The sequence below is a fragment of the Rhynchophorus ferrugineus genome, unplaced genomic scaffold (assembly GCF_030347505.1).
Source record: "Rhynchophorus ferrugineus isolate W39M unplaced genomic scaffold, kcgeb_rfMv2 rfM5, whole genome shotgun sequence".
NCBI classification, from domain to species: domain Eukaryota; kingdom Metazoa; phylum Arthropoda; class Insecta; order Coleoptera; family Curculionidae; genus Rhynchophorus; species Rhynchophorus ferrugineus.
Window position 1 is genome coordinate 18,483,653 of NW_027472584.1, and position 21,348 is coordinate 18,505,000.

Here is a 21,348-nt window from a genome sequence, read left to right on the forward strand (position 1 = left end):
GACGATTAATATTATCGAAAAGAAAGAAACTACAATGGAAAATGCGAAAAAAGAGAACAAATCTGATATTGTTTCATGAATCTGTTGAAAAAACAATCTAACGAGACTGTCACTGTGTTTTGGATTTGTAAGATTTGTGAAACAGTCATGCCCATCCTATTCAAACTTAATGCAAGATAATCGCATACATTTTGAGAGTGCAAATGTGAATATATATGCGACTATTCGTGATTGTGAATGTTCCCAACTGGTGAGTGTGTTATTATTGGATGCCCTTTAGAGTTATTACTTTATTCTTGCTAAGTGTTATACTGATGCCGTTTTTACTTGATGGTTTTCAATATTTTCTCATATTTTTTTGTGTGCCTGGAATACTCACTCACTTCTATTCTATAAACGTTAAAACGTCGAGATGCGGAAATGGAAATGAAAAATAAAGTGGTTAGGAAATTTTAAATGACGTCATTGTTTCTTGATTAGTGCTTGACTTATCATGACAAATTTTGATGTTTAGTGTTTTTATTTCTAGAAAAATCTTGTTAATCCCACTTTTACTTTTAAAATAAATGTATTTCTGATGATCTCTCTGTAGTATATTTTTATTATTAATCAGTATTTTTGGGAATCGTTATGACATTCATCTGGCCTATTATTTCGATGCACAACATTTCGTATTCGAGTCCGTTGACGGACGCCACTGGGTTCGCTTCACGAGGCGGCGCACATCGACGCTACGATGCCGAAAAACCGACGTCCAGAACATCAGCGTGTAGTCTAGTCGGTGAATTCACAAAGAACGTTAAGCCGATGCCGGTAGTTCACAGTCGTCTTGTCCCTTGATAAACCGTGTTTATCCAATTACCGAAAAACGATGACGACTTTTTGACATGTTACGCTTGTTTCTAGTGCTCGTCCAATACATCGCTTGGCAGAGTCCCAACTTCCTCGTCCTGATTAACATCATGATTACAGGTAAATCATTTTTATTTAATCAATCACAAAAAAAATATTTATAATCACGCGTTATTGAAGAGTTTTGACGTCTTGACGACAACTTCAAAAACTTTTTAAAAGCGCTCACGTGTCAACCCCAATTGGCTTATCCCACCACCACTAACAAACCAGCCCTTATCCCCACCCTCCCCCCTGTTTTCTACCTTTTCACTCTTTCATAACCTCATCTTTTATCACGATGGTTATATCGGAACGATAAAATATTAAAAACGTTCCATTTTTAATGAATTTTTACCTATTTCCCGTTTTACCGTTTTATTTACTACGGTATATCTGGATTTGATTAAAACCGCTTTTAATAAAACATGTCCTTCGTATTTTTGTCGTTTTTATTAATAAGCGCACGAAGCCGTTATTAGTCTACATAAAAATCCACCATCAGGTCAAGTTTATATATTTTATTTGTGGAATGAATTGATGATTTTTATTGTTTTTATAACGGACGTTATACAACACATGAAACTATTTTACGACATTGATAACGATGATATTTTCCTGCTAAACAATCGATTGATAACAGAAATTAATTAGTAATAAAACACGCCAACAGAATAATATTAATATGGTAGCGCCATGAAAATATATAATGAATCTTTTTTTCATAAATATCATACTAACATTCATTTTTTTTAGTTACTCTGTTCAAAATTAACAAAATTATTTAATCGCATTAATTAAATTTCTAGCATAAAACAGCGATTATTTAATAATTGTATTATCCTTTTTAACTGCACATTTTTCACGATATTGAAACTTAAAGGGTATGTTCCAAATCGAGCTTTACAGATGTCTTTAAATAGAATTTTATTCTGAACATGTCGGTAGGAATGCACTGATATTTTTAAATAATCCGGATAAATATGCTGTCTGTTTCTTAGCATCCATAACAGCTGTGCACATTTCCTTACCTTGTAAATGCATTTTCAACAAACCCGTCTGTTTAAACATCATTATAAATGTAATCATTAAAGTTTAATCGTATTAAATAATTTGTTTCTACTCTATTTAACTGTATAATTATAAAAAAAACGTTTATATATTATTAATAACTAATCAGCAATATTTATTAATAATTTCAATAGAAACAATTTGTCAAGTATTAATTATATTGAAGTAGTCAAAGAAGTAGGGTTACCATTGACCGCAGTAACTTTTTCATATTATTATAATTTTAACGTATAATAATAGCATCAATTCTCTTTGTGTACTACCCTGTAATCTTCGACAATATTCTAGCTAAAAATTATTTCAAATTTCCTGAAGTTTCTACTTCAACTCGGAAATAGTAGAGCCTGAAGAGGTTTGGAGTACTTTCGGTATTTTGTGATATTATAGAGTTTCATTTTGAAGTAATGCCATAGTAGTTGAATGTGATTTTAAAATATAAATATTTATTTTTTACAATTTTGTTGCAGCATTAAGTATGCCTTTAATAAAATCATGTGTCCTGATGTTAACATTCTGTATAATATTCCTCTACTGCTATTCTATTCGAACTTTAGATAACAAATTCACATTAATATCGCATCCAGTTGCTTGTTTTTTTTATCGAAAATATATAATAAGTCTCATATTTCTTTGTTCTAGCATTTTTGCTTTTACAAATCTACATCTAAGTTTTTTAATATCCTTTTTATTTAAGCACATATTTTTTTGAATGCTGCTTAGTGATTTTCGTTAACAATTATCTGAGGTAAATTTTGAGTTTTTCTGATTAATTTCACATAGTTTAAGTTGTGAGATATTTCTTACTATTTTATGATGATTTATACATGTTGCTGATGCTGTTCCACCATATCCCAATAGTTTTCGTTTCAACGATTTAAAAGTAGTGATTTCGATGTCTCTCCTCAAACTCCCAAAGAGCTCTCAACCAGTTTATCAGTTAATTAAGTAACTGTTTTGATATGTTTATATATGAGGGGAAATATCTAAAAATAGGACTGCCATACAAATTAATTGAAAATGCCATTTCAAATGGTTTCAGGATCAATATTTTATTGTTTATCAATCAAAATTAATGAAAATTTCATCTAATACGACAATACCAAGTACGAAGAGTCGTGGGTTAGTCCAGAAAAGTCATCCACATCGACACCGTACAAAATATTCATGGCTATAAATTGTTACTGTACATATCGTGGGAGTAGCAAAGTGTAGTAGTACATTGCGAGCTGCTAAAACTGTCGTCATCGATGATATCGATATCAATTGAACACATTGAAAGACATCATTTGAATAAATTAAAATGTAGTTTCTCCTATTCCCAAAATGAAGATATAAGTTTCAGTTTTCTTTGCTAATAACATTTTACTTTGTACATCTACACCTCAGCGTCATTTGTTAGCTCTTGTACCAAACGTATGTGATCATTTTAAAGCTATTTCCTTTGATGATACTTGACAAACTCAGTTTAAGCTTCCCTAAATAGTTTTATAATGTTTAAGTTGGCAAGTGATGTTTTTACTGCTTCATGAGGATTCATTCTTGTTTAGAATATTATATTTCTGTGGCTAGCAACAGTGGTATTTGGGATATTGTACTATGGGTTTCTCATTAAGATTAGGTCTTCCAAAAAATGACTTTAATCAGATCAAAACATTTTTCGATCAATTTAGATTGTTGATTGGCCGAAAGAGATGTCGGTACATATATATTTGAGTTGAGGTTTTGAGATGCAGAAATATTTACAATAGAATAATGAGTGTCACATTTAAATGGAATAAAAACACTTTTGTGGCGATTTTGTGACAATTTTTTGTTTTTTTGAGTCGTAATAATAAGCTAAGTAGTAGTGTGAATCTGATATTTAGGATCCCAAATGGGTTAAGAATAGTAATTTGAGAAGAAAACCTTGGTTAATTACGCAAAAATCGGAGAATATGTCAAAACAATATGATCTTCCACCAAGGCCCTCCTACACAACTCAAAAAAATACCAGAACAACGACTAATTAACCACATTGAGCTTCTCCTGACTTCTTATTGTTTTTATATCTCCCACAAAATGCATACGAAAGTCATTTTCTCAAGGATTTTCCATTTTGAAGTAATACAATTCTTGTAATTTATTTTAAAATGTAATTCAACCCATAAATTTGGTTCATTACAATTGTTTGTGTTGTCGTCTCTAATATAAAAATATAAGTAATATTTAATCAAAAATATTACTTATATTAATATTAATAAATATAAGTAACATTTTTGATTGTTAATAATACATTATTTAAAATAAACCTGTTGTTTTTAAATTTTAACTGCTAATGAACATCTAGAATAATAAATCCCTTTTGTTAAATAAAAATCTTGAAGTATATGAAATCATAAGACGTTATATGTCAATATTATCGTCCGTAAGCAATCGATTAATGGAAGAAATTTAATTGGTAATAAAGCACGCCATGGGAAGATTATTAATTTACTAGCATGATAGAAAAGTTTATTAAGTTGACGGCAGCCCTTCTGATTCTTGCAACTAAAACATTTCGTGCCATATTTGATGCTAAAGGGCGCGCTTTCCAAATATGGACGTTTTCGCCTTCTTAAAATAGAACTTTTATTCCTAAATTGTCCTAAATTCATCGATACTTTGCGACTGTTCATGTAGATCTGGAAACTGTTAAAAGGATTAATGGCAAAAATTGACATGCGGTCGAAAAAATATATATCCTATTCCGTAGTTCGTCCTAAATTCGCTGATATTTATCGACTATTGAAGTTAAGCTATTGGATTAGTAACAAGAAAGGTTCCAAAAATGTTGATATTAATGTATCGATACAAATCTAATTTATACCAGGTGAATCGAAAAGTTATGACCCCATTTTTTTTCAGAAAACACTACATAATTTTCAATAAAATGTCAAAATTGACTTATTCAAAGTATTGACCATTTGATTCTATACATTTTGTTCATCTTTCAGGTAATTTATGGATACCATCCCTAAAAAACTGTTTGTCCTTTGAGTAAAGCCAGTCATCGAGCAATTTTCTAACTTCTTCGAAATCGGCGAAGTGCTGCTATGCAAGCACGTGTCCCATTGATGCCAAAAGTCGATAGTCGCATGGGGCAAGGTGTGGAGAATATGCTGGATGCAATAATACATCTCATCCAAGTGCTTTCAACGCTTACTTGACCGGTCTTGCTTTTTAAGCAGCATTTCACAGACGATTTTCCGATTTTCTATTTGACTGTTATTCAATTGATGTGTCTTTGTAATTTGATCGTTAATTTTTTATTGGGCCACATTTAAAGCATCTGCTAACTGTTTTTGAGTTTGGGTGGAGTATTCATTCAATAGTTACTGCAGTTTTGCATTTTTAATCTTTTTTGTTCTGTCAGAAGGTGCCTTGCACATCGAAATCACCACCTTTGAATTTCCCAAACCAGGCCTCACATGTTTTTAACATTAGAACAGACTCACCATAAGTTTCTACTGGCAGATACGAAATTTGACATATTCAAAAAGGTATAAATCTATGGCCGTGTTACTTTCGCAAAATATAACATGTATAGATTTGAAGCTTGATGTCAGTAGAATAAAATGACATATGTGTCAAATCATAATATTCCATACTTAAGCCTAGCGATTTCTGTTAGAAAACCTGTTAATGATTTTCTTGTAGACCTATAAAATAATTAATTAATCAAATTCTTTGGGTCTATTTACTGTTATATTATTTTAACTTTTATTTGATATTTTTATGTCACTTTTTTATACATTATCTAATATATATTTGCTGTATTTAATAAGAATTTTCATGGTGTTCACGAAAGAGATGTCATCTCTCTACTGCTTTTTAACATATTTTAACATAGGTGCAACTATGCGAGAAGTTTTGAACAACATATATAGTGTTCAATATGATCATACAAACTCCTTGACCGTTCTTAAGTTCGTATTCCTTCGATGATAGCTCTATATGATACATATGTTGAGGCTTCTAGCATTCTTTTTGATATAGTTCACACTGGAGAGTCATATGGCTTGAGAATTAATGAAGACAATACTAAAATATTAAAAAATGGGTTTCCTGCTATTGTTAATCTCAAAAGATCAATAATATAGGAGAAGAGAGTATCATTTTCCGATGAAGTAAAATAAGCCCAGTCGGTCATGCTATAGAAGCTTTTACCATCTCAGGATGGTGACATCTATAAACTGGAGGTTCTTTAAATCCGTTGGTTTAGGTAAATTCTTTACATTTCTCTTCGAATTCCTATCAGAAATGAGTGTACATTTTAGGAAAAAATTCAGAGACACAGATTATAATGGTTTAGATATGTCTGCTGAATTAAATGTGAACAAATTTTTCATAGACTCTGGAGCAGAATCAACCTTTTGGGTGCAAGATCCAGCGAACAGCTCAGAAAAAGATGGAATCATCGAGAAAGGTGTGTTAATAATATAATCTTCGAGTATTACCGATTATATAACGATTTATAGCATCATCATATACTTTCTGGTATAGTTTTGCAAGTTTGGTGCTGAATAATAATGACATGACATGTGGATTGTTTTAGAACCACATGATAAACTTCCGAACGGAGAACTTGGCATCAGTGAGGTACAAAAAACGTAATGAAAAGCTAAAAATATATAAAGAAGCGGAAAGAAAGATCACATGGAACAAAATCATCATGGAGGAAGTTTGACTTAGTTATTGAACACAAAATATTATTATTGTAAAAGTAAAAATTCGGCCATATTCAGTCACTGCAATATTTCGTTTTTTTTCTTTGGAACTTAAACTTCCTATGTATGTATTTATCATTGTAAATTCTATTTAATGGAATGCTTATTTGTCTTCTCTGTGTTTAATTTCTTATTATATTTGGTGTTCGGAGAGACGGTCAGTGAAACGAAACAAAGGTGCAACATCTGTGTCACAAATGCGGCATTAAAAAAAGTCTAACAATAACATTTTACAGACTGGTGAAAAAGTAAAAGTGCAATCGGAAAAGAAGGTCAGTACAGTAGAAAATAAATGCAAAATGCCATAAAACGTTAAGGGTCGAAATCTGGACCACAAATGTGGCGTAGGATAATTTGAAACATCAAAATAACAGTATTATTTCAACAATATATAAAAAAATATGGAGAAGAACACTGCACAAAAAACAGATAAAATGGAAACATCGACATCAGGCGTATCACATATTGCAGTTTTAAAATGTAGAGAACGCAACTAGAACCCAGAACGAACAGGCACTGTACAATGCGTGGATGAACGAAAAGTCGGCGCGGTGAGTCTTGAAATTGCATTAACCAATATGCAAAAACAAATAAATGCCCTCCAGCTACAACTAAATAAACAAAGCTATGAGGGCAAGGACAAAACTACGATAAACCACCAAGCCAACAAAAGCAGTCCAATTGTTACATACGAAACAGATGAAGAAGAATTGTAGAAAGAAGTAGGCTGGATAACGCTTAAAAATAAAAAAGAAAAGCAAATAATTCTCCAGTATCTTCACCACAGCAAATAAAAATAAAACAATATAATAAACAAAGTAAAGAAATTAGAATGCCCAGGCCACCCTCAATTATCGTAAGTAATGTTACCGACTTTTACATGCTATACGAAACACTGAGGTCCAACTATATAGTATTCAAAGCAACGGTACTAAACTATGGACAAATTAAACTGAACGCCGAATGTCGCACAACATTCACAAAAATAATAAATTGTTTAGAGTTGCTGAAACTGCAATGGCACTTTTATTAAGACAAACAAACCAGCGACATCAAAGTTATGGCAAAAGGGCTTCCATCAACAGCTAAAAGTGAAAAAATTATCGCAGAACTAAACTAAAATGGGCTTAAATGCTTAAATGCGACAAATATTTTAAAAAAATAAAAGACCAAAAATAACAAAGGAGAAATTTTAGTCCACAAGAAGCCATTACCTCTATTTATGTTAGCCTTTGAACATGATGCGCATACAAAAACCATTTTTGGCATTCAAAGAATTTTAGAGGTTGAAATAAGAATCGAACCTCTAAGAAAATCGAAGTTAATACCGCAATAAAAAAGATGCCAATTGTATGGACACACACAGAAATTCTGGAGAAGAGAACCTAAATGTGTAAAATGTTCAGGTAAACATATCACCACAGAGTGTAGAAAACCCAAAGAAGCTAAGCCGAAATGTGCAAACTGCAATGAAGCACATCCGGCAAGTTGAGCAAGTTGGAAAGCAAGAGGATGTGTAGTTGCTAAAGCACTACAAGAGAGGAGAAATAAAGTAGCTCAAGTTAAACCTCAAGAAACAATGAGTGAAAAGAAACAACCGAAAAAATATAACCACGCTAATGGTGAAATGAGTAACCAAAGAGACACCAAGGAAGATGAAGCAATCACCAACAAATTGCTACTTAACCTAATAGGAAAGCTGGACAGACAAGAAAAAATGATGGAATATTTTTCCGAAAGGATTGAAAAACTAGAAATGAAAAACATTAGGCCTGTGGCCCCAAAAATCCGAAATGACAAACAAAAATATCCTAATAACAATTTGGAATGCTAATGGAATCCAGCAACATCACGCTACCCTACAAGTATTTCTAGATATGCAAAAAATAGATATTTGCTTAATATCAGAAACTCATTTTACAAAAGAATCCTTTATACAATTTAGAGGATATACATTTTATCCTGTTAGCTGGATATCCAGCTAACACCGCAAGAGGCGGAAGTGCAATAATAATAAAAAAGAACATTTCCCACCATCAAGAACCTGGGATCAGTACAGCAGAAAGTCAGGTAACAGCAATAACTATTAAATCAAGCAGATACAAGGTTACAATAGCTGCAATTTATTGTCCTCCAAGACACAATCAGAAAAAAGGGCAATTATTTGAATGTCCTAAGCAACCTGGGAGAAAAATTTATAATTGGAGGTGATTTTAATGCAAAAAATACAAGATGGGGATCCAGAATGACAGCAACTAAAGGCAATGAACTGCATAAAGCAGCTACTGAACTAAGATGTAGTTACATGTCAACTGGAAAACCAACTTATTGGCTGACTGATCAAGAGAAAACCCCAGACCTGTTAGATTTCTTCATAGTAAGAAACATAACATCCAACTATATAAAGTGTATACACGATGGCTACATTTGCTGATGATACTGCGATTATATCTGTCGGAGACAATAGTGAAGAAGCCTCACGAAAATTACAACAGGCAAGTGACAATATAAATAATTGGACACAAGCTTGGAAAATAAAAATTAATGAAAGTAAATCTGTACATGTGCAGTTCACCTATAAATAGACCGTACAAGCTATAACATTACCAATAACATTAAATAACACTATCATTCCATATAGCAACAACGCTAAATATCTCGGAATGAATCTCGATGCAAAACTTCGCTGGAAGGAACATATAAAGAAGAAAAGAAAAGAACTGGAATTGAAATATAGGAAAATGTACTGGCTAATTGGAAGAAAATCACAATTATCAGTGCATAATAAATTGCTATTATATAAGCAAATATTGAAACCTATATGGACATACGGAGTACAATTACGGGGATGTTCTGCAAAGAGTAACATATATAAAATACAAATTTTTCAGAACAAAGTTCTGAGAGGTATTGTGGGTCGAGACCTTCAGATACCCACAGTCAGTCAAGAAATCAAGAGAATTGCAAGGGGGCATGAAGAAAGACTCCAGTCTCATACGAATATTGAAATATTGCAACTATTGGATACCACCAGAACAGGACACAGACTCAAAAGAATCAAACCATCTGATCTTGTGTAGTGTTGTGTAATGAGGTGCAAATATTAAAAAATTTACCAGTGACATGTATAAACATTATTTCACCAGAGACTGAGTTAACGCCGATGGGTCCTCCTAGTTATATACCTAGATTTAAGCATAAAGACAAATTGTAGGTTAGACGGAAACGACTAGTTACATTATTACTAGTCGTAATATTTATTAATTAAATGATAAAAAAAATTATCAGACTCCAACATCATAATTATATCAGAGGAACTTCTGGCTTAGCCAGAGGATTAAAGGGAGTTAGACCATTTGATATAGTTCACTGGAGTTATAGGTAAAACTCAATGAACATTGAAAACAATGAAATATATATTAAGTCCAAAGTATCTATCGTATTATATCTACTTTGTAATTTTAAAGCCCTAGCAAATTAGAATAAAAATAAATATCTTTTTTGTGTATATTTACTAGATTGTTATAATAAATAATAAAAAGGATTTATAACAGATAGTGTGGATGTATCTTAAATCTCATCAAGTATATTGTAACTTTAATTGTATGTATTTTAATTGTATGTGTAATTTCGTCAAAGTGTGAACAAAAATGTGTTCGGTGAACGTTCGAATTTACATCAAGTAAATCACATTTGCGAAAAGTTTGACTTTTTTACATGGATTTGAAGAAAAAGGAGGTTGAAAATTATCGAATTCTTTGTGAAGCTTACGGTAACCATGTTCCATTGACATGTGAATACTGGTTTCGGCGTTTTAAATTGGTGATTTTGACACCAAATACAAATAGTGCTCTGAGCAGTCAAAAAAATTGGAAGGCATTACTCAATGAAGCCATCAAACCAACCAAACCAAGGGCATAACAATGTTATTCTTCAGAATGATAACGTCGAACGTGTTGCAAAACCGGTAGAACCATTAAAGTGGGAGGAGTTTTCCCAGCCGCCCTATTCTTCAGACCTTGCTCCTATTAATTATTACTTGTTACAACATATTAATCGGGAGCTATCTGAGCAGCGCTTCACTTTTTATGAATATATCAAAGAATTAATCAATTCGTGGATAGCCTCAAAAGGTATATCGTTCTTTCTAAATGTATTCCGTAAATTGACTAAAATATGGGAAAAAAGTAGAGGCTATAGATGGACGATAAAATTGAATAAAATACATTGTACCGATTTTTCACAATAAAGCTTCAAAACTAATTTATAAGTGAAATAATATTAATTTCTATTTTTAAAATATTATTAATGAATTATAAAGAAATTAATTCCGTTGTTAAAATTTTAAAAAATTAAATAAAATTTTACAAAAATGGTAATTTATAATGAACTTATTTTTGTTGTTACCAGTTTGTAGCATAAATATGAATAGTTTCGAAAAACGTTTAAAAATATATCCTTAATTTGAGTTATAGTGATACTCTAGTACTGAAAAAAAAAATGAAATGGTGTCAAATAAAATTCATAATTCAGTAAATTGCGTCAACGGTACTGAAATATATTATATAAGTAAATTTTTTATAAAAACGCAAATCTAGAAAATAGTTCGAAACGCATTTCATCCATTTTAAAAATGAGAGAAAAACAGTTCTGTCCTTCGTTTTATTGGTTTTTTTCGACGTCATAGTAACGTCACCGATTACATCAGCTATGATAAATGCGTTGGTTTTCTACGACAGACAAAATAGGATTCTAGAGGTTAAATATATAAAATTTTAATAAAGTACGTATTTTTGTATTTGTCTTCGACACGCGACTACTTTCTTGAGCGGTTTCCTTTGTTTTCCAACAGATGGCTTCATGTTTAAGGTTAATATGGATTTTATTCTCGCAATGTTTATTGTGGGGGGATATTAAATGCAATTTGGCTGAGCTTAAAAACTATATTAACATTACCACAACGAATGCCATAAAGAATAATTACAATAAACATCATTTATGTGTCCCTCCCAGTTTAATTGTTATTGTTATAATTACTTGAGAGTATGTCTTCCAATTTATTCAGTTCAGATCCATTATTATCCATTACCTTCATCATACAAATTTTCTTCATTAAAACGACTATGTGAAAAATAGATAATAAAAATTCTATCAATTAAAACTGTCGTACTAACGATGAATGAACAAAACAATTAGTAGTAATTATTGATCATATAAAGCCGGTATATTGTATTTTAAAAAGAGTGAGAGAGAGAAATAAAACTATTTTTATCAGATTGTATGTCAACCTAGCCCTTAAATATAACCATACAATTTGTTTACGAAAACTTCCACTACAAAAATATGCAACACTTGCCCTTGTTATTCAAGGTCCCCATAAGGAGGGAAGCCACTACATAACTAGAAAACACTCAACTAAATATAATGGAGTCACGATCGATAGCCAACTTGAAATAAATATGGAACAGGCCTTCTAAAATATTGAGGATCAATCCCTTTAATTTCTTATATAGCATTAAAATGTGTTATAGCGACAATACAATTTTATTTTACGTTAAATTACTTATTTTTAAAGCTTTATTATTATTATTATTATTATTTAAGGGCATAAAATGCTTTACTATAAATAGTAAATAGGATGACTTGACGTATTTGCTGGATTTAATGTATCTCATGCAAATATTTTTTGTAATATTTATGATTCAATTCATCGTAGGGATGAAAGGGAGATCGTGTAAAATAATATTAGGATTTTTCCATGGGTATTATAGCAAATGTTTCATGTTCAAATATTTAAACGGACTAAAAGAACCTTATGTACTACATTATTTATAACTCATCACATGCGAGTACCAATATTGTCCTTTTAAAGTCGCTAAAAAATACATAAAGCCATATGGTTCTTCTAAGATACAGCTTACATAAATTTCAAATCTTGTCGTCTTTTACAGTAAGCAATATTTATAGTAGGGAAAATGTTTGATGAAATATGAAAATGTTTGTTTAAGATTTATATTGAATTTTTTTCTTAGTAGCCATTTTATAAAGCTTTCTTAATTGTTATACAAAAGACCCTTTGCTATTGAAAGAATAATATATAGGAATGTTCGTCTGGTCGGTCGGTCGGAATGTGTGGCTGTCGATGCGATTGTTTGTCCGAGCACTCAGTACTATTTTGTAGAAGGAATTCGCACGAGAACTGAAAATACTGGTTGAAGAAATACTTGTTTATTTCGATGTAAATTGATACATGTGATTGATGGGGGAATGGACAGGATATTAGGTTAGGTAAAGGACGTACGGTAGCGCTACAAGTGGTACTGTTACAAGGGCGTAGAGAAAAGAAAAAAGAGCGAGACGTCGTCGTGGTGGTCTTTTATATCCGGGAACTGTATGGTACCAATCCGCCGGCGTTGCCAACCTTTGAACTTGCTGTAGGTGAATGCGTGGTAGCCTAAAGGGTCGTAACGGTCGCTACAGATATATAAGTAGTTCGTGACACCAAATGGTATCACAATTTATGTATCATAGGTGGTATATTATTAAGTTAAAAAGTAATTTTACAAAAATAATAAACCTGAAAGCTATATATGACCAATACAACAGTTTTGAAGTGTTTATGCACGAGTGGATGCCACAGGAAGTGGCCAAGAATGCCACAACAATAGTGAAATATTTATTGCATTAAGGTTTCATTTATGAATCGCTAAAATCTAAAATGAGTGAGTCATATTTGAAATCATTACGAAGGACGAAAAGTGCATCATCGCTAAGTATGCTAAAAAGTGCTTGAAATCATTGTTGAAACCCAAAGAAGCTTTACAGATGGTTGTAAAGTTAATGGAATAAAGTTGGCTTCCAAAGATGTTTTGAGAAAATCATTCGGTTCGGGTTATCTCTCAAAAAGCTGAAAAATTTTATAAAAGTTTTGAAAAACATGAAGAAAAAATGAAATTCACCCATAGTGTTTGAAAATTGTTGTCTACTGACTAATAGTATTCTAAGAAAAAAGTGTTTTGAATTCAAGAAAATGTCTAAAGGATTTTCTTTAAATATTTAGTACGGTTAATTTGAAACTGTTGGAAAATTTATTAGTGTTGTCGTAATTTTTAAGACCACTTTTTTTAAACTTTCAAGACCGTATAATCTTTAAGGTTAAATTGTGTGTATTATTTCGTAGATAACTATAGATAATTCTTATGTGACTATTAAATAACAAGACTGATGCGGTAAAATATTTATTTTTGTTTATCATTTAATTCCTACCAAGCTGATCTTCCAGTAACGAAAAGACTGTTGAAACTCTTCATCATTTCCTTCAGCTTTCGATGTTTTCAATCATGCGGACTGAAATATTATTCCTTTTAATACAGAATTCACCTAATGGATTAGATGTTCTAACATTAAAAGGCCCTATAGCCTTAGCTAGAAGCCTCATAATGCGGATTGCCTTGATCTTGAAGAACTGAAGTTTTATGTGAAATAATATAAGAATTCGTCGTTATATTGTTTTTTCATAAAACAATAAAGAAACTCTAGTGTAAACAAAGGTTACGAATATGTGGATATGTTAACACAAGCAAGAAATACTGCTTAGAAAGAGTAGGCTTCACTCGAAACAATTGTCATTTTACTGACATTTGGCGTATGCGTACTTCTTTTGTGTCAGAATCAGTTTTGTTATTTTTTATTTTATATTTTAAAGACTCCTTTTACCAACGAGGGTTTATCTGGACTGGACCTACAGTTTAACATGGGCTCCGAACCACGGTCCTTGGCATTAAGTCTACCAACTTAGAAATTATCTCAGAAAACATTCGGTCTTACCCAGCTTGGTTACTGGCGTGACTGGAATCATTTCCCTTGTCGGATTTTGCACTATTGCCTAATAACAATCACGAATGTTAAACAATCACAGGCATAAATTTACGCCCATACCCCAGCATCATTCGAACCCGCGTCTATGGGACAGTAGGAGGCCCGTCCTGTCGGTTTTACCACTGTCCCAACCAAGCTGGCAGTTTTGTTATTATATAACCATATCTCGTATATTTAATCTAAAAAAGCATAGAAATTATAATGTAGATTCAACGAAATATTGAGTACTACTATATATGATAAAATTTTTATAAAACAAATAACAATATAATGAAATTAAAGCTCTGACAATATATGGCACTAAGCTGTCGAAAAAATTGAGGCAATCGAATTTCCCTAATGACATTTAATATATGACTATAACCGTCTAGCTCATACATATCTGTCACTATAATATATATATATATATATATATATATATATATATATATATATATATATATATATATAAGCTGTCATATAAAAAATTGCCATTCTCTTACGCATTATAAAACCCTTTCCGTGATGCAATATGAATTCACCAGAACGCTTACAGCGAAAATAATCGGTTTTAGCTTCAGTTCGAAAAGATGTAGTTATTGGTTTCTATAAATAAATAAAAGCTCTAAATAAAAACGATTAAAGGAAAATTATCTTTTTGATTAGTACTCAATTTTATGGCTGCATAAACTGTCGAGCGATTAAACCGTAAATAGTTTTTAAAACTTTTAAATATATGGATTTTGAATCGCTCATTTTATAGATAATATAAACAAAAATATTTTTAATTAATTACTTTTAAATATCGAAATGGCTGAACTTTAAGAAATGCTATTTTGTCATTTTATTAAAGTAATAGAAATCTAATAATCTAAAAACCTTATCTAAATGAAAGTAGCTTACACACGAAAGGGACCTGTCATCTTTGTTTTTACAGAAAAATAATGCGACTGTGTTATCATTTTACCTGAAATATTCCTGGAATGAGACAAAAGAATGATGCGTTTGGTTTGGGATTAATTTTACTCAATTTTCTTTAATTTGTTATTATTAGTAGCCAAGAATTTCGTTATAGCTATTATTGCGAATCAACGTAATGTGCTTTTTTCCTTGATGTTATTTATTATGATGGTAATAAAAAAAAACAAGATTAAATCATTTTTTTGGGACAAAAGCATGATCCCTTGCAATAAAATAACCATTTCAAATTCACTTTTTACTTGTCTTCATTATAATATCATAAATTTCATGAATAATATGTCTGGCTCTAACCAATAAATCTAAATTTTTTTGAACTTGTGATATTACAAAGTCGGCTTTGAATTTAAAAGACCCTCACCATTTTTTACATTATATATATATATATATATATATATATATATATATATATATATATATTATCCTTTAATTTTATATAATAACACAATGTTTCTTTTAGTCTATCTAAAACCTTCGACAATCGTAACTAAATGACAAAAAGCTTTCGGCTTTTTCGATATTTAATCGGATATTTAATCAATATATATGTATATATTGCAACAGACAAACCATTCGAACATTGGGAACTAAAAGCGTTAGAATATAAAATTTACCAGATCACTATATGGCATGCGATTTGGAAATTATAAATCAAAAAGAGAATGTATTATTTAACATTGTTTTTTGGATGCAATGTTTTTAATCAATGTAGAAAATTTGAATATTTTATGTTATTTAAATGCAGTTTTGGTAAAATATTTTATTATATTAATATTATATTATATTAATATTGAAAGAATTAATTCACTCTATTGCATTGATATACTGTCTAATTTTGTCATTTTTCAGCTTATTTGGGAACTGTTCGACAGTACAAATTTAATGAACAAATTTTTCAGTAAAAATTAATCCTAATACTACAAGATATTGTTTGAAACGTCTAGATGCTCTTTTGTTGTTGTGGAACTTTATTCCGTTCTTTGTGAGCTGTATTTTGTGTCACCGTTTTTGAAATATGAATTGGGTCTCCAATATGAACATGGAACTTTAGACTACCCCGTTATTTTCTGGTTAGGACTAAAAATCAAGCTGAAATGATGATAAGTTTACCGAAGCAATAAATCGAATTTTTGAAGTACAAGAACATTGGTTATATTGGATAAATTATTTTTAGTTAATTCATGAATAGTTTAAGATTATTTAAACTTGTGAAGTGGGAACTCGATCTGAATGCTGCTGTCATTATATATACAATGTTCAGGAAATGCTCATTGGATAGGGTGCCCATATTCATAAACTGTTGATGTTTCATTCATCTAATTTGGGTCATATTCATCTCAATCAGTATTGTCTTTAAAATTGTATCTTGATATATCGTTTTGTGAAGTTGAATACATTAAGACAAAAAGAAGGGATCTAGAATCGATTTCGGTAGAACGCTTTGATTCAAACCATTATTTTAAGTTATATGAATATATATTCCCATCTTCAATTTTGCTGCTGTACCACACTTGAACTGTATTCTCTTTTTATAAATTTTAACTTTTACAATATTTCGAATCTACACAACTACCTCTCAAAGTATCTCAGCTCCAATTCATCTCATTCTTTCAACACCAATTTCTATAGTATTGAATCATTCAATTTGTTTTCTAACAGCTCAAAATATTTGATGGAATAAAATTTAGCTTTTCCTCAAGTTCTTTTGTGTTTCTTATAGGTTTTTGTCCAATAAGACCACCATTTTGTTATTTTCATATTTTCGTATCTGAACAAAAAGTTCTTTGTGTAACACGTCAAGATTACCTTGATACAAGATGTTTGAAAAGCTTGGAACCGATTACCTTCATATGGTTTCAGATAATATTTTTCATATTGTTTACAAATATAACATTTATTTTATACTTCATGTTTTATGAACTTGAAACGTGAAACTGAAATTTCCGATAATTTTATGGATCCATTTAATTTCGCTGTCACTGTGCAACTCTTCTTGGAGTACGCAGAAATAACCATTGGTAATTAACCGAAGAACTTTGTTCTGACAGCGTTGGTTTACTAGTCGGTTTGATGCTTTGTACAAATCCATATATGTACGCCATAATTCCCAATAAGTTTCATAATTCACTCAACTTTTTGTTTCCAATTTTGTCGACGATGGAGATGAATGCCTTCATGAATAATAAAGAAGCAAAATTATCCGCAAATAGGCTATTTCAGGAACACATTTTGGCATTGTTGTGAGTAAGGAGAAACACTTTAGGTGTTAATTAATTGATATTTAATTTCAATTGAGTTGACAAGAGTACGTAATATATTTTACGTTGACTTTCAATGTATAGGAATGAGTTTTTTTTATCGTAAAATAAATTTAACTGAGTATCTTTTATGGTGTTTGCGGGTGTGACATAAGCATCAGGGTAAACGTTAATACGCGAAACAGCCAACGAAATAAGATAAATGCTTTGCTGTAAGCTAAATTTGGATGAATTCGTTGCATAAACATGAGGCATCTGCAATTAGAATACCGCCGGAAGCCAAGTCGGGTGATTCGACGGCATTACTAATTAAAAAAGAAATGTATCTAACGCAAAACATAAATACTTCCAGAATTGGTAATTGAGGCATTAAATTGCGTCCAGATGAAATGGAACAAAGAAGCATAAAGTTGGAAAATTTACATTTTTCAATCATAATGTCCTTACTTTATTATTTAATTTGGTTCAAAATTAATGAAGTCAGCAATTAAAGTATAACTGATCGTTGATTACTACTTCTTTCGGTTATTAAACTAAATTAGTGACAACATGAACTCGTGATACATGAAAGCCATTAGAGTCGGGAAATTCCAGCTATTTAAATATAATTTTATTAAATTGTGTCTAATAGCCCTTTTGAAAAATATTTTTGATAAATAATTTAACTTATATCAAAACTAATGAAGATAATAACTAATACACAACCCATCACTCATTACTACTTTCTTTTTTCTTTTCGTTTTATGTCCGAATTCTAATCTTGTCTTTTAAAGACGAACGGAATTTGTTACAACGTAACAAATCGTGTTATATCTTTCGGAACATTTTTAAATATTCCCAGAATTGGCAATTGAAGTTTTAAATTGTATCCAGATGAAATGGAACAATAGAGTAGAAGAATTATATTTTTCAAGCATAATTTAATTACATTTCTACTACCTGTTCTGAAAAATAATTTTTATAAAAAATTAATCTAAATCAAAATTAATGATGATAAGTATTAAAACATAACCCAACGTTGATTACTACATTTTCTCTACTTCTATATTTCTTGATTTCTCTAATCTAATTCTAAACTTGCCTGACAAGACTGAACTGAATCCTGGTACATCTTTAGGAAAATATTTTTATATTTCAACGTCATAAAGTTTCTTTCATCATGTCTATAATCTACAGTGATCTCCTATGACGGTTTCATTTGATTTGAACCTCCCAATTCTGCATCAAAACGTACGATTTTGCTTTTCCAACATATCCTTTATCTGCGACGTTAAATTCACTATCACTACATAGTATAAAACAAAGTCGCCTTTTCTGTCCCTATATCCCTATGTGCGCTTAAATCTTTAAAACTACGCAACGGATTTTGATGCGGTTTTTTTCAATAGATAGAGTTTGTATGTATAATACATGCATAATATACTAAGGCAACATTGCTAATTTTAGAGGTTTCTAACGTGATGTCGTAAATTAACCTATTTTTTTTAGGCTTATTTAGCAATTAGCAAAAACGCTGCCTAACCCTACGAGTTAGATCAAATTAATGTACTACAGTATTGTACACCATAAAAAGGTCTACAAAAAAGTCTGCGATGGTATATGTTTATCTTTTAGGGATAACCCACATTAACCATTTTTATTGTTTACATTTTACGTGAGAAAATGGCTTATTTACGAAGCTATTTTAAGCAATACGGCATTAATCCTTATCGAATTAAGTACCTTAAATACAGTGTGCAATTAATATAGATCAATATGGTTCCTTACAGCATGTAAATTAAACAAATATTTTCGGAGATATTACAAATTTAAAATTTGCGTTTAAAAATGTGTAATGTAATAAAAATTGTATGAATTTAGATATTCCAAAGATAGCAGGAAATCTTCATAGTAAGTATAGGGGAAGAGGAATTGTTTTACTCCAAATTTAATGCGTGCAGGCCAAGGGCAGTAATGAATGAACCAAAAATACTGGATCGATTTTAATCATGTTTTCATTGAGTGACATAGGCATATATATTTTATGCCCGTGCAAAGTCGGAGCGGGCCGCTATGTTTTTATATACAACGTTCATATTTTTTCTGTAGTGTATTTAATTTAGTATCAGCATTGCACCCGTGCGAAGCCGGGGCGGGTCGCTAGTTCTTATATATTTTTGAAACATGATAACTTATTTTCCTTAAGGAGACCAGCCGCAAAAGTATATATTATTTAACAGCTAATATTATTTAATCAGCTGCAAGACTATCTTTACAAATATTTTAAAATATGAAAGTATACAATTATTTTTATATTAATTTAACGTAAAGTTAACAAATAAACTAGAAACCACTCTAATAAGGACGGTAACGCTAACGCTAACAAACTAATTATCCAGATTTCTATTGAAAACAGTTTTATCATGTTCGTCTTTATTTTGCTCAACTTCCAACCTCAAAACGGGAATAATATATTTTGAAGTGGCAACAATTGGCCTTTTATCCTATTGAGGGCTTAGAAGACAATAGAAAAACATATTAATTAACTCCCAACATTTTCTCTTTTAAAGGGGAAATGCAAAATTCCTTTTTTGATGTGTTTATTTTAAAACCATATAATTGCGAAGGAAACATTGTAAATATATATAGAGGGAATTTAATTAAAATTAGTCGCGTTTTTATTTTTAAAAAATAATCTGCAGCTCCAGAATGCAAAGAGATGGAAAACAGGATGGATTCAACTTAATAAAACCGCTACGGACTGCCACAAAAGACCCCAAAACTCTTTGATGGTTTTGCTGCCTACACTCTGCTATAGAACTTGGTCACAAACAAAAGGTCTGGCGGAATAATGGAATGACGCATATGCTTCACCTGAGGGATGCTTAGTGGAATTACCTTTGTAAACAAATGAAACCGATATCTTCACCACTAAGACATTTGTAGACTCTATAATAAATATCCTTTAGAATGGACAAGGAAAAGCAGTAGGTAGTAATGTTGATATACCACCACGGAAGAATTAATTCTAATATTTGAATAAACATATTGAGAAATTATTAATTAAAAAAAAAAAGAAATGTGAATTAATTTTAAGATATTTTCGATGTATCATAAATACGATAGCCGACTTGATTGGCGCAGTGGTAAAAGCGAAGGGACGGTCCACCTACTGTTACGATAGTCGTGGATTCGAATACTTCTGGGGCATAGTCGTGAATGTATGTTTGTGATTGTTTAATATTTGTGATTGTCCTAGGCGAGAGTGCAAAATCCAACAAGGAAAATTATCCTAGTCACACCAGTAACCAGGCTGGGTAAGACCAGATGTCTTCTGGGATAATTTCTTAACTGGTCTCTCGCCAGTCGGTAGGCTTAATGCAGAGGACCGTGGTGCCGAGCCCACGTTAAACTATAGATCCAGTGGAGGTAAACCCCTGGTTGGTAAAAGGAGACTTTAAAATATGGAAAAATAAAATACGATACTACTGTCAGAAAAAAAAACCGATGAAGTTGATATTTTACAAATAAGGACTGTGGTTTAATTTTGAGACGTTTTATTGTGCAAG

The 21,348-nt window shown here is 31.2% G+C and overlaps 1 protein-coding gene and 1 long non-coding RNA gene across 5 annotated transcripts in view; one reads left to right on the forward strand and one right to left on the reverse strand.

Moving 5' to 3' along the window:
* The first annotated feature begins 765 nt into the window (after positions 1-765).
* SK (small conductance calcium-activated potassium channel) overlaps positions 766-21,348 on the forward strand; it is a 237,333-nt gene continuing 216,750 nt past the window's right edge. For 3 of the 4 annotated variants that reach the window (XM_076405132.1, XM_076405134.1, XM_076405135.1), the window contains exon 1: positions 772-972. The gene's annotated coding sequence lies outside the window, so the exon portion shown is untranslated. Of the gene's footprint in view, positions 973-21,348 lie in introns of all 4 variants that reach the window. The other variant, XM_076405133.1, reaches the window with a different exon arrangement.
* LOC143197056 (uncharacterized) lies at positions 3,873-7,891 on the reverse strand. The gene is made up of 2 exons (XR_013005916.1): positions 7,094-7,891; positions 3,873-6,893 (listed from the first exon to the last, which is right to left on the reverse strand). It is a non-coding gene; the product is annotated as an uncharacterized LOC143197056 (long non-coding RNA).